Source organism: Zeugodacus cucurbitae, chromosome 3 (assembly GCF_028554725.1).
Source record: "Zeugodacus cucurbitae isolate PBARC_wt_2022May chromosome 3, idZeuCucr1.2, whole genome shotgun sequence".
NCBI classification, from domain to species: Eukaryota; Metazoa; Arthropoda; class Insecta; order Diptera; family Tephritidae; genus Zeugodacus; species Zeugodacus cucurbitae.
The window spans coordinates 4,737,699-4,752,556 of NC_071668.1; positions in this window are offsets into that span (position 1 = coordinate 4,737,699).

Sequence of the window (14,858 nt, forward strand, 5' to 3'; positions counted from 1 at the left end):
TTATTGCTGGCTTCATTTCGCTGCCACCACAACTTCTTTATACTCACTTTGTTTACTCGTTACTCATTTACTTCGAGGTTGTAACGCCCCTCCCGCTGCTTGTTGTTTTCGCGCTTGTTTGTGCAGTAAACTGTTAAATAAATGACAACACTTGAGGCGGCAGCAGCAGCAGCGTCGTCCTTCAAGCGGCCGAGTGCGGGTGAAGGCCCTTGGACGACGGCACTCAAAGCGGTCGCGGTTGACAGTCAGCTCGTTGCGGAAATTGCCAGCACGCGCTCGTACAAGACGAAAGAGCTCATAATATCCTGTGTCCGCGCGCACATCTTATGAATAATACCGTGCTCATACCTTCAAGACCACGATTAACGACCATGTCGCCAGCGCAGCTCGAGAGCTCAGTGTTCTCAGTTTCCACAGCAAGCAAGTGGACGTGGCCATCAGCAGGTCAAAGTTTCGTGTTGGCGGCCATGCGCTGGCCAAAGCAAACTTTGCTACTTCGGCCAGAACGTGGTGATTTGTCGCGCATCGCTGGTCCCCAGCATGCACGGCGGCTCCGTTACTCGCTGTTATGAAAAGTTTATCTAGCGCACAGAGTGTCTTCTCTTGCTTTTACCTTTTCATAAGCATTTATCTGTATTATTTACATTTTTTATATTATTTACTTTGTATTTGTTTCGTATTTGCCAAGCAACGTTGTTTGTTCAATTGGATTGCAATATTTAGCGAAATCAAGTACAAGCACAAACCGTTGCTAGAGTCTGATGTCATTTCCGCTGCTGCTCACCGCGGCAAAATGTGCTCATCACAACAACAAGAGCAATTGGCCTCCAGCAAAGCGGCAGAATGCAATCAAACTTTTCGAATTGTCCATTTATTGCCTCTCGTGCGCTTGCATTGCAAGCGAACGTGCAACTTTTATATGCCAAAACGACAACAAAAGTTCCCAAGTGATATCATGTTTAATGTGTTTATTATTCTTTCGAAGCTGTAAAACCGCGGTGCAGTATATTGAAAGAGGCTGCAGTGAGTGAATATATAGTATTTTTTGTTGAAGTGGGTTGAGTTTTTTTTGCCACTTGTTGGGTCAAGGGTTCTCAAAATTACAGTGATGGAACCTCACATTATTAAAAAAATTTTTGAGGCGAACGTCCCTAAGCACGAAGTTGGTCGTCTTTTCATGTAGATCTCATATTTTCTCGATATATTAGTCTAGATTATGTCAGACTATCTAAAAATATCATCAACGAATACATAATTAAACGAAGGCCTTACTTGAAGCCCTCCCTCGACTCATCATTTCTACGAATAGGTTTGTTATTAAGGTACTTCATTGTTCTAAAGAAATTATATCTGACAGACGGGTTCTTCTTTCTAAGCAGATATCTACCCCTAAGTCATAATGTAATCATCAGTGGTATCACAGATCCATATGAGGACCTATGGCGCCATTTTTCGTTATCATTGCGAGATTTAGGTATCGAGTTGTTTAAGAATATCTTGGAACACTTCAATAATATAGATCTTATGATATTATCTATAGGGCTGGTCCTTTTAATATGCTAAGGATAATTAGTAGTCTACCAATGGCACCAACGCTTAATAATTCTGGATAGAGAATGTCACCTGAGCTTTGTGATGATATTAGACTCCTTGGATAATACTTTAAAGAGCTGAAAGAATTTACTAAAGGTCAAAGTTCACAGTTTCTCTCCACCGCTCGTTCAAATTGAAAATCAAGTGTTATCGCCATATGGCTACATTTATAAAACCTCGAAATCGCTTTAAAGTATTTAATTGCATTTCAAAATTAACATTTACTCACTTCGTCACGACAGCCTAATTAAATAATGTGCGCCAACAAAAAGTTAAAATCAAATCAATGCCGAATTACACTTCAAGGTTCTATCAGCGACTTTAATCCGCTTAAACTTTAACAAATGTTGCACTTAGTAACAAAGCAAAATTTAATTAGATCCCTCTCCAATATGCGAGTAAAATTGCCAGCGATGCACGTGTCTCCCCCACCCCCAAAAGGCAGTGCGAAATCAAATTCACGACAGTCGATAGCAAATCCGATCGTGTCATTGTTGTAGGAAAATCAATACAAATGAGTTTAAGCGCGCACAAAGCGAAATCCAGCAGCAAATACAGCGAGTGTTAAGACAAAAGAAACGAAGCAGCACAATAAAAAAACGGTGTATAGAAAAGTGCGAGTAAACGCGGCGATTGGGAGACATTGTCTGCGAAGCTGCTTGGCTGCTTGGCTGCTTGGTCATAAAATGAACTGCCGATTTGCGATTAGATGCCGAGATAGGAGCGCGAGGTGTGAGCCGGAGCGCTGATAAAAGCGAAAAGGTCGCTGAAGGAAAACAAAAGTAAAGCGCAATGGACCATGCAAGCGGCAAATGGCAGGCGAAAAGCTGGTGTGCGGTGAGAAGCGCCGAAGTGACACAGCTGTTAAGGACTCCGAGTACAATGTGCGGCATTTGGCGGCGGTTTTTGTTTTGTTTACCAGCTTTTTTTTAAAAAGCAGTGTGAGGGCATATATATATATATATAAATATAAGGACTGGAATGAGAATGAGGCTAGTCTGTGAATTCTTAAGAGTGTATGTATATGTCTAATAGTAGTTTCATGTTCGCGTGTCAACTCGGCATTCTCGTTCAAAAGCAAAATGCTTGATAATTTGCGCGTATTAGCGCTGAACAAGCCACTACAAGGCTGTGGATTTCGACAAATTTGTAAATTCCGAAATAAAAATGGTAGCTCAGAGCAATTTTTTTTGTTGGAAAATTTTTTAGACTACTGTAGACTATCTCTCACAGTTATTTGTAAAAAAAATTTTACTTTTTTATTTCATGCTAACATTTCGCTTTGTTTCCCTTATTGCGCTTTAATTTAAATTATTTTCCCCTCCATTTTATGTCTCCAACTGCGTTCTGATTATTGCTTGACACGCGCTTTTAATGTCTGCTACAACATTCGCGCGCCCAACCAAAACTTGTCAGCCCCTGTCAGTCAGCACTCCAGTGTAATAATGCTAATAAGTTAAATTAATAAAAAGCGGCTGAATAACGGCGGTCGTTTGTAAGCACAAAGGAAATGTGTGACAGCACTTGAAAGTGTTGTATGTATTTGGTGGTTGTGTGAGAAAATGGTGATTTTACTGAAAAAAATATGTATTTAAAGCTGTCAGAAAGTTCAACATCAGCATGAAGTCATCGAACTGAAAATTGTACTAATTTTTTTGACAGATGATAATGATAATTATGTGTTATTGATACTTATTTTTCTTTCAAACATGAGTTAGCATACTTGAGGTCCAATAAATACAACGGTTAGTCGACTAATTGTTATCTGTTTTTAAGAGTATTACTATAATTTAAAATACTTAACCCCTGAAGTCACCTCCCTGCCTTCTCAGATTGACTCTGTTCTTTCACTTAAAAAAATTCATCGCTAGGTGGCGCTGAGTTAAAATTTTAACCAAAAAGAGATTTATAGCACGATTTGACCCAGTTAAACTTGAAATTTTTGTACAAATCAGTCAAAGAAATGCAATAAAATTATTAATGCAGCTTTTAAGCTAATTTAAGCTTTTATTTCGAAAGCTCTACTATTCAAGCAATTCTGGAGCACAACGAAATGGGTCACTTACAACAAAAGAATTGCTTCTAGTGATCAAAAATTCTTTAGAATTCAACAAAACACCCAAAACTCGTCAAAGAAATCGACCCCTGTCAGTGATGGCACCGGCAATGACATTCTCAATATTTCACTTTTGCTTTGTTCGTTTGAAATCTTTAAGATGACATTGATCGAAAGCGGCAGCGCTGATGGCACAGCATTTATATATACCAAAGACGACGCTAAATTATGCGGAGGAAAGGAGCAACAGCCAGCTGGACGAGTATTTCACACTTGCCTGTGCTGCTGCCACAGCTGCCACCGCGTTTGTTGGCAATTTATGTAAATCACATGCTTTTTCGTCAGCGCACTCTTCCCACCGCTGCTCATTTACATACCTTATATACAGAGTGAGTTTTATAAACAAATGAACGAAAAGGAAAGCGACAACAACACACCAACCAGCAACAACAACAGCAATAGCTACAACAAGCAACAGCTATTGCTTAGAAGCAACATTGAAAAATAGTTGAAAAATGCAAAGTGAAAAGCAAAAATTCAGTTTGGAATTTGAAAAGCACGGTGCGTTGGAAATTAAGTTTATGCATGATGTCCCTTAAACCTTAAACCTCAAAATCGACAAAAAACGAGTGTCTAGCATTAGCATTGCTGAAAAATCGATGCATAACTTTCGTGTAAAATGTTGAATTTTGGGGAGAAGCGGCGAAAGTTGGGGTAAAATCAAGGTTTTGCTGCAATTGCTGTTGAAAAATTGTGGCAGACAACGTGGAAAGTGAAAAATGTTCGAGCGCTTTGTTATTTATTATTATTTTTTTTTTAGAAAAATTGCATGAAATGCGTGGCTTTGCTGGATCCACATTTTGAGGAAGCGCGTTGTTGCTGCATGCCACATCAGTGAAGTGCAACAAATGTTTCGTGAAATTGATGTCACAGCGCTTAGTAATGGCTTTAGTGTGTTGCTTGTATTGCAGCCAACATCAATATTTACATTCGGCTTTCAATCCACGCATCCATGTAACGGTAATGATACTTTAGTTGTTGTGCTTTTGAAAGCGCTTTAAATTGTTGTCAGCTCGGCAGGATAAATGAAAACTTATTTCCGGCATATGAAAATATGTTGTGTTGGTGATTTTAGTTTTCGTTTTGTTCGTCAAAGCCAAAAAAGCTTTATAAAGCACTTTTTGGGGGATATTGATTAGATTTTTGATTCAGGTATAATTTGGGTTCGTATAAACTATTGATGACGGAATTTCAGTAAAAGTTTTGGCCTATTTCAGAAGATTCGGAATTGTTGGCAATAATATTAGAAATCAAAGCATACATTTTGGCGGATTTATAAAATCCGGAAAAAGCGGAATCTAACTGGAAATTATAATGAAAACTTAAATTTTTCAAATGGAAACAATTTTGCTGATAAATTGTACATCCGAGTCTATTCCGATTAAGCAAGTCCTTAGCCCGAGTTCTGATACTGTCTGTCAATTTCATCTACAATATGTTTCCGTGAATATTCAATATTCAAAATAAGGCCTCATAAGTATAATACCATTTCCAATCCCCAGACATGGTAGTGCCTTTCAAGACAGCTCCTCTCCTTATAGACTATTTTTACCCACAACACAAAGAACTTTTCCAAGATGTTAGTAATAAAATGCAAAGCCAATTAAAGATCAAAAGTAATTAAGTAAAAAGCAGTAATAAAGCAGACATTAAAGCAACAAAACAGTTAGCAAATTGAAAAGTAAACAACAACATACTAGTACTCACGCCACGAGACAAGTGTTGGCAAGGCAGACAAGCATGCAGACAGCCTGCAAAACAGCGAACAGTTGACGATAGAAGCTACTACAAAGCCAAGTACATGTAAACGTGTATTTATAAGAGTGTCTTGTCTACATGCGGCATGTAAGTTGGCAAAGATCTGCATGCAGCCGCAACATGGCCAGTATGCCAGCCTGTTGGCGTGAAAACATGTGTTGTCAAATAAACGAACGACTTAACAGTCTGTTGCAAAACAACAAAAACAACTGGGAAAATGTACAAAGTACAAATACAATATAGACTAGATGGCACGTACACCTGGCAGGTAATACTTTGTAGCATTTGTCGACCAACTTGGCCAGTTTTCACATGCATACATTCATAAGAATGTAGGTGTGTTTCGATGCAAAAAGTTAAACAATACAATTACGCTTGAGGTGTACCAGAAAACATTTGTTGGCGGTTGCAGAAAACAAATTATCAAATTATCAAGTGTAAAATTTGTTAAGACAGTGCTAGTGGCTGGTTGGAACTTGAATATTCGTTTGGAATTCACAAATTATCTTTCACACAGTACAAATAAGATCATAAATATTGCAAAAAGAAACTCAATTAATGCTATTGTCTATTCAGAGATAGCGAGAGCGAAAGAAAGAGAAAGAGACATCTAGTTCCGATAGAGAGTGAATGAGACAGTGACAATGAACTAATTCCGATAGAGAGTGAATGAGTCAGTGACAATGAACGAATTCCGATAGAGAGTGAATGAACCAGTGATAATGATCTAGTTCTGACAGAAATTGAATAAGAGAAAGAGACAATGACCTGGTTGAGATAGAGAGAAGAAAGAGACCGTGGCTGATATATAGAGAGAGGAGAAAGGGACCGAGACCGAGACAGATATCTATTTCCGATAGAGTGAGGAAAAAGGGACCGAGACCGAGATAAATATCTATTTCCGATAGAGTGAGGAAAAAGGGACCGAGACCGAGACAGATATCTATTTTCGATAGAGTGAGGAAAAAGAAACCGAAACATATATATATTTCCGATAGAGTGAGGCGAAAGAAACCGAAACATATGTCAAGTTCAGATATAAAGAGGATAAATAAAAAGTAAGAGAACCTGTCTGACACCTAATTCAGGTAGAGAGAGGAGAAAGAGTTAGATGAAAGAGATAGAAAGATATCGATACCAACATCTAGTTCAGATAGACAGCAAAAAAGGATAAGAACCCGAAACAGACATTTAGTTCAGATAGAGAGAGAGAGAGGGAAAGAAAGAGACAAAGGCTGACATCTAGTTTAGATAGAGAGCCAGAATGAGAGAGAGACAATGAGAGGTAGAGTGAGAGTTTAATTTTAACAAATTAAATTTAAATTTTCTTAGAAATTTTTTTTTTCATAGCTGAATGGATATATAAACGGTAAAACCACTTGTCTTCGAAAGAAAATAATACCAAGTTGTTACCAAGTTAGCTTCAAAATTCGGAAATAGTTTAGAAATATTTATTTAATTTTCCTATAAAATTCCTGACTTCTGACAAAGCATAGCGACTAAATAATGCAGACACAGCGATCATTGCACCAAAAGAGTCAAGAGCCCAACATACCGTTATTTTACGAAATTACATGAAAACTCGCGCACTTCTCTGTGCACTTGTGAGTGTGTGTCATGTGTCAGGTTACCAAGCCGTACAAAGTTTTAACTTAACCCCCCGCATACTTTCGCTTGCAGATTTATCTAGCACTTAAACTTGATGCCCGTTATGTTGCCGGTTTCTAAGGAGTTTGTTATCATAATAACGCTTTGGAGAGTCATAACAAACAATGTGTACACAGTAGGTATATACATATGCAGCGAGCAATTTCGTCTAACAAGTGGAGTTGCAGTAATTTAAGTAGTCGCATGTTGCATGTAAAATTGCATACATAAACTTGCAACAGCAGAGGACACAGCACTCGAAACAGTTATTGCTACTAGCTGGCAATGTTTTGAGTTGGATGCGTGTGTGTGTGTAGCATTGATATATTGTTGTTGGTTATTTTGGTTGCAGGATTTTCATAAAATTGCGTATGAATTTGCATATTTATAGCGTAGCAGATATGTGCCACAATGCGCTTATGTGGGGGTCGCAAGCGAGTCATTAAGCCAGAGCAATGTCAAAAATTGGCAATGGCAAAATTACAAGCGTACAACGACTTTGCCTACTCTTTCTCTTCTTTCATAATTTCTTTTTTCGCTTGAAATTTTCGGCAACTTTCACTGAAGTCTTACTTTTGCTTAAATCGCTTACGCCGCTAAGCGCATCTTCATGTGAAATCCACGGCTTCTTGGCGCAGCATGGAATTCACGCACGCGAGTAATATTGCCTACGCTGACAGAAGCGTAAAAGCTTATCATGTCAAAATAAATTAATATTAGCCCGATACACTTACAAGTGCTTGCGTGAAAGCAGGCGAAAACTCAAGCGCAACTCACACTGAGCACAAAAGCGGCACAGCAGGCGGTGCGGGGGTGTGCTACCACTGTGGCATAGAAATTGCGAAAAGCAGCCAAAAAGTGTGTGCGCTCAAATCGATTTGCTTAAATATCACCTATGGCGTGTCTGCGTGTGTGTGTGCGTCAGCATTAGCTTGTAATCAAAGCGACAGCCTCACATGTGCGCTGAACTTTGTTACGTATACGCCCCGTGTTATGCTATCTGCCCGCAAGGCAAAGCAAGGCAAACAAATAATGTCTATGTTGCGAAAACAGTAAGCGAAACATGAAATTTTAGTATTTTAGCTGATTTTTAGTGTATTTTTTGGATTATTTTTTTTGGTTTTTATTTTTGTGATTTTTTCTTTTTTTTTTGTGATTTTTTTCGTATTTTTTGGTTTTTTTCCTTGGCTTATTTGGCCGCTCTTCCTTGTTTTTCATAGCCAAGTTGAAGTGTCTACTTCGGAAAAAAAAGTTGTTGTTCTCATTTTGTTATTTTACTTGTATCTGCCACACTTTACATGCATATGCATATGTACGCTTGTCTCCCTTTGCTGTCTTCTTATTTGTGTACTCACATATTTATAAGTGATTTTTACGCGATTGCTCGCGCTATCGCGTTGTTATGTTATGTGTGCTGATACTCGTATCGATGTGTCGCTTTAGTTGAATATATTTACATACAAATATGTCTTTTGGTGGCGCTATAAATGTTATCGTGAACACTTGAATGCTTCCCCGTAGGAATATAGATAAGATGATAAAAAACAGCTTAATTGGTCCGCATAGAATAATATTAATTTTTTAGAAGAATATTTTTGATATATTTTTTTAATCGTTCTTAATGCCAGCGCGGCAACGCTAAGAAGAATAGAGAACTCTTCATTCCATGTCAGTTGAGTTTGTCTAATCGGAACGGAACCGAACATAAGTACAATTCTTCATCTAATCAGGCACTGTCACACGTGAGGATATCTCAAAATTATCTATAAATATTTCCAGCCGCCACAACAACAATAATAGTGTATATTCCCCAATACTTTATGTTGAAATTTGTCCCTGAGCTGTTAGTAGTACATATTTTTGAAGACTTTAGAAACCGAAAACTCGTGTTTAAGAGGGCTGCTATATATATTTCTGGCCTAGGCAACACTAAGTGTTGCCAGGTGCAATCTGACATTTCCGTTGGAAAGTTTGACATTTTTTAGCATAACATCACTCAGAACGTTTTGTCATTTAATCGTGAATTGTTTTATTTACAGGGAATTAAAAAATTAATCTCGGCCAAAAAATGCAATTAACTGGTGAACATTTTCGTGCGATCATTTTTCACAACTTTCGACGTGGATTATCGCGACAAGAGTGCATCGATGAACTAAAATCTTTGTATGGCTATAAAGCACCATCCTATAGCACTGTGAAAAACTGGTACAACGAATTCAATCGTGGCCGACGCTCGCTCAAAGACGACCGTGAAGGTCGTCCAAAAACAGCCGTTGTGCCAGAAAACATCGATGCCGTACGTGAACTGATAATGCAAGATCGTTGGATCCCGCACAATTTGAAAATCGCTCAAAAAAAAGGCTCAAAAAAAGTGCTTCGAAAATTGGTTTGAGCGCATGCAAAAGTGTATAAATCTTGATGGAGAATATTTTGAAAAACAATAAAACCATTTTCGTTGATAAATATTCCTATTTTCATTATTCCTTTCCATCTTATACCCTTTTTTAGCTATGTTATATTTTTTTGCAATCTATGCTTTTATGCTGTTTATGAGGTGTGTTCAAAAAATAACGGGAATTTGTTTTTTTTTATTATTATTTATTTATTCGTTTATTTTAATGTTCAAAATTGACCTCTTTCGATAATTGAAAATTTTAAAATTCCCGTTATTTTTTGAACACAACTCGTATATCTCAAATTTATTTGGAAAATGTTTTCTGACGCTACAACAACAACAAAAGTATATTTAAAAAAAAATTATATTGAAATTTGTCTTTGAGCAATGAAGAAACTCTTTAAATACTTTTGAGTTCAAATACATTTGGTTCTCAATGTCAGAGCTACTAACAACAAAGTCACCTTTGACTTAACGATACAGTATATCCATTTTATATGGTATATAAATAATAAAATTTAATGTTCTATACTACATAACCAATTTAACCTATCTATACTTTGGTACTGTGTATATACAACCTTTTTCTACCTTCTTTTATAATATTATTGTATTTTCTAGTAATCTGTAATCTAAATAATTGCTGATATATTACTGTATATCTTAGTAATTAATTTGCAGCGAAGCAAAATAGATTACTTGAAATCACTTATAAGCAAAAGAAAACAGCAAAATTATGTAAACATTTCATAATATTTGTATCTGTAATATTTTCCTGTTGAGAATATGGAACAAAGATACATATATGACACGCATGGCACACACGCAAGCACGAAATTTGCCTCAGGCGTACATTTTGGCTGCTTGTAACAATTGTTTTGCTTCCTGCCTGCCAACAATATACTTGCTACACAACAACAACAATGCCAGATTTTTTTTGCAAGCAAATACTGTTGTTGTTGTTACTATGCTCTTGGCAGCAATCATTTTTTCATCATCTCCTGAAGCAGCGCATTGATAATAATCAGCTGTTGCGTATACGCCATGACACCGCGCACACATAACACAGCTATCTAATCGAAAAAGTTATGTATATGTAATGCAAAAATCTTGTCAATCACCATGGTGACACACACACACACACACACACTTAATGCGCACGTCAACAATGTTACAGTGACACATAAGTAGCATTAGTATACAAAAACAATAACAAAATGTGTGTGATGATATACATCTAAAACGGCGAGGCAATCAAAAATCGTGCGCATTGAAACAAATGGGAAATCGTGTATTTGTTTGTGCACTGAAATGTATTGATTATGTATAAAAGTGTATTTTTGGCGCAAAAGATGATTACTTTTCGCATTGACGTCAATAATGCAGAGCAGCAGCAGCAGCAGTACTGTGCAACGGCTGCCAGAGAAATCAAAAATATCCGATTTTGTATGAGTTGATTGCGCATATCACACAGCACTGTGTTTGATAGGCAATATTTATTGGCTCACTTTTTCATTGCCACACACGCTTAATTTCAAATATTTCACATTGTGGCCTTTAAATTGCTTTTCTCACATGCACAGGGCTGCATATGTGTGTGTGTGTTTATGAGAGAAATTGCTTTTTATAAACACATGTAGACTGATATTAATAAGCACAGACATGCAAGTATGTAAGCAGCAAAATTCATCAGACTCAATTTCGTCCTCGGGCGGCTTGTTTGTCTTCAGCTCTTAATAAGGCACACACACATGTCTATATGTATATATGTATGTATGTACACATGTCTTCACTGATATTTAAATTAAAATTTAGATTGGAATTTTAACTAATTTGTTACATTATATAATCTGCAACCGATAATCATAATTACATTTTCTTATATTTTGTGCAAAATCTTAAGATTACAGCGCTACATATTAATTTCTTATCCTGTATATCTGCAATATTGAGCTGCTCTCACTCACGCTAATTGTCAGCGTGAGTCCCAGTGGAGCACTAGACGCGCTACAGCCATTAGGAAAACAGGCACAAACTCATAAATATAAATCGTCGCGTCACTTGAGTCCAATTAGTCAAACACTTTGCGGCGCCAGGCGGCACACACACACACTACAGCTAACTACACATGTGTGGCAAAGAGGCTGCAGACGCTATTGTTTGTTTCTCCATTAGCACGTTTAGTGATTTGGCTCTGCTTTTGCTTGCTTTTCAATGACTTAGAACTAGAAGTTGTGCTGAGAATACACATAGGAAGGTATGTGTTGTTGACAGTCGCTGGCACCTCTCAACGCCAACGCGGTCCAAGTAGCAGCAACACTGATTTGTCGTGGTTTAATTGTGTTTTTTTTTTGTTTTTTCGCTTTTTTTGCGGTTCTCGAATAATGTTTTCAATGCCTTCCATTGAAAAACTTATTTACCACCAATGCCGGGTGCTTCCGTTAAGCTATAAATAGCAGTATTCATAACGCACACTCAAACACATTTCAATGAGTACATCCTGTCGATTGTTTTTCCTGACGATTGTGCCTTTGATGAAGGTTTGTGTAAGAAAAAAAAAATATAAAAATTTACATAGCAACGCGTGTTCGTGCTCATTATGCTGGCACGAGATTATTTCCAGCGCTAATGGTGTGTGTAAAATGTGGCGATTGTAAGCTTGAGGGGCGCAAGGAGTGTGGTAATTGTGGTTGTTGATTTTAAAAACAAAACAAAAAATAGAATATTTTAGTTTTTTCTTTGTTTACCATTAGTAGGCGTCACCGTTGCGGTGCTGTTGTGAAAATTAAAACTGTCAGAAACATACCGTTAATCGTTTGTTAAAACCATTGATTAGCGCTCGACTCAAGTAGTTGTTGAAAGCTTACACCCATTTGCTGAGGTTGAGTATATTTATATAAATAGAAACATGCATTCGAGGTATGTTCAAAAAATAACGGGAATTTTCATTAAAAACCAGTGTGACACTTTCAAACAATCGATTTTTTTTATTTTTTACTTATTCGATAGTTTCAACATTGAAAAATATCTTGGTATCTTGGATAGTTTGAACAACAGCGTTCTAAATAGCGACCGCTCGTATGTAGAAGCCGCTCTAGTCGAAACTTTATACGCGTTTTTCTCGAAATGAAATTTCTCAAAATTGATGACATCATAACTCAACTAAACTTGACCGATCGACTTGAAATTTGAACTGAGTATTCCTGAATATATTTGCTATACAATGACCTACTATCTTTTTGATTTGTTGAAAATTGTCAATTTGGCATTACAAATTTCATTTTTTTTTTTCAAAACTACGCTATTTTGTTAAATTTTGATATTTTTCGAAAATCGTCAGTCATTGTATAGGAAATATATTCAACTTGAACAATATTTTTAAATTTTTTTGTTTCAACAACTCATTCGGCCGGAATAATGGCAGAAGTTGGTGAACAATTTTTTTGGCACCTCCGAAGACAGCACATAACTCCGTTATTTTTCAATATTTTTGTAAAAAAAAAAATCTTAAAATATACATACCTTATTATATCCAAAAAACTTCGAAACTTTCGATCGAGTACTTTATCTTAAAAAAATTCTCGAAAAACTCCTATTTTTTGATGTCTTACACTGATATAGCTCCTTAACGTTATCCCTTTCAAAATAGTCCTCATTTGATATTTTGCATTTATGCCAACGTTTCTTCTAATGGTCGAAATACTTCTCAAACTCGATTTTTGGAATAGTCTTTGGTTCTTTCACAGATTTGTTGTATGTTTATAAAGCGTCTGTAAGGTCCCCTTTATTTTTGGAAATAGGAAAAGTCACACGAAGTAATGTCTGGCTATTATGGAGGCTGGGGCATCGTTACAGCATTGTTTCTGGCCAAGAATCCACGAACAAGCAATAATGAGTGAAACATATTATGGATATCATATGGATATAATATAATAAATTTGACTGAAACCATCCCTAAGACCATTACTACCTTAAAACGCTATTCATTGAAGACATTAAAGGTAATCTCGGCCACTGCTGTGCTTCCGCTAATCTAAAAGGAGACTATTTCATAGGCTGCAATGAAAATTTTACGGAATGGTTAATTACATCCCATATATAAAGCCAGCCACTTTCACAAAAGCCTTCAACTTGCATGCAATGAGTCCAAAAATTTTCAATACTAACCGCACTCTGATAATGAAGCGCGTGCGTTTTTGTTCCCGAAAAGTATGTCAATTGATTTCACGTTCATTGAAAGCGAAACGCAAACAAATCTTTTCACTACAAAAGCCACATATGCGGGCGAGATTAAGGAAAAGCTATTGGAAAAATACCGCCCAAATGATTATTTCATGCAAGGCTGTCGTCAAACAAACAAGCCAACGAGCAGCAACAACAACAACGACAACAAAAACATTGACATACTTGTGCGCTTTGTGCACGGAACGGAGTATACGAGTATATAGAGCCATGACATTTTTCATCTTAATCAACGTACTTGTGCCGTGAAAGCGGAATTCAGGAAAACAAACAAAAAGCACAAACACAAAGGATTACACAGCGACAACACACACACATACACTCACGCATACTCACCCACAAGCACGAATGTGAAATCGTATTTTTCAGCCGCAAAACAATCAGTTATATAAAAGCTGGAGGAACAACAACGCCTACTTATTGTGGCAGCCGCCGCAACATGTAACGGAACAAGCCATAACGACAATAACAATAACAATAATGTCACTGAAAGCGTTGGAAGCGAACAAAACACAACATGGACGTGCTGCGTCACCTGAGCGGTGGAGAAGGCTGTGTTGTTGTTTTTGGAAAATACTCGTGATTTAAAGGATATAACAAGTGTGGGAGGCTTGTATACATATCAGGTGAAGGTGTTTAGGCCGAGCTTCGAATTCCACAGAAATTCTCTTTTTCATAGCTAAAAATTGGATAAATAGTACGCTGAGCTCTTATATGAAAATGATATCAACTTCAGATAATAACTGTAATTTCGAACACAGCATGCTCTAACAGTAAATCAAGCACAAACACACTTACATCGCTATTGTTTCGGCGAGACCTTTCCAGAAACACAATGCCTCTTCATGATGTATGGCCGCCGAATTTTGAAGAGTACAGCTGTATTCTGCCATATTGAGTTATATAAAATATAATGTAGAACATAATATCATATAACTCGCAGATTGTACGGGTACAGGGTATATTTAGCTGATGTACTACGCCACAGGTCGTAGGTATTATAAAAATAAATATTTGCCACATGTGACATGCATTTGTCTACAATTTTTGGGCACCCAGGTGTGCGTCTGACACATTTCAATTGATTGTGATACATTTCGTGTTATC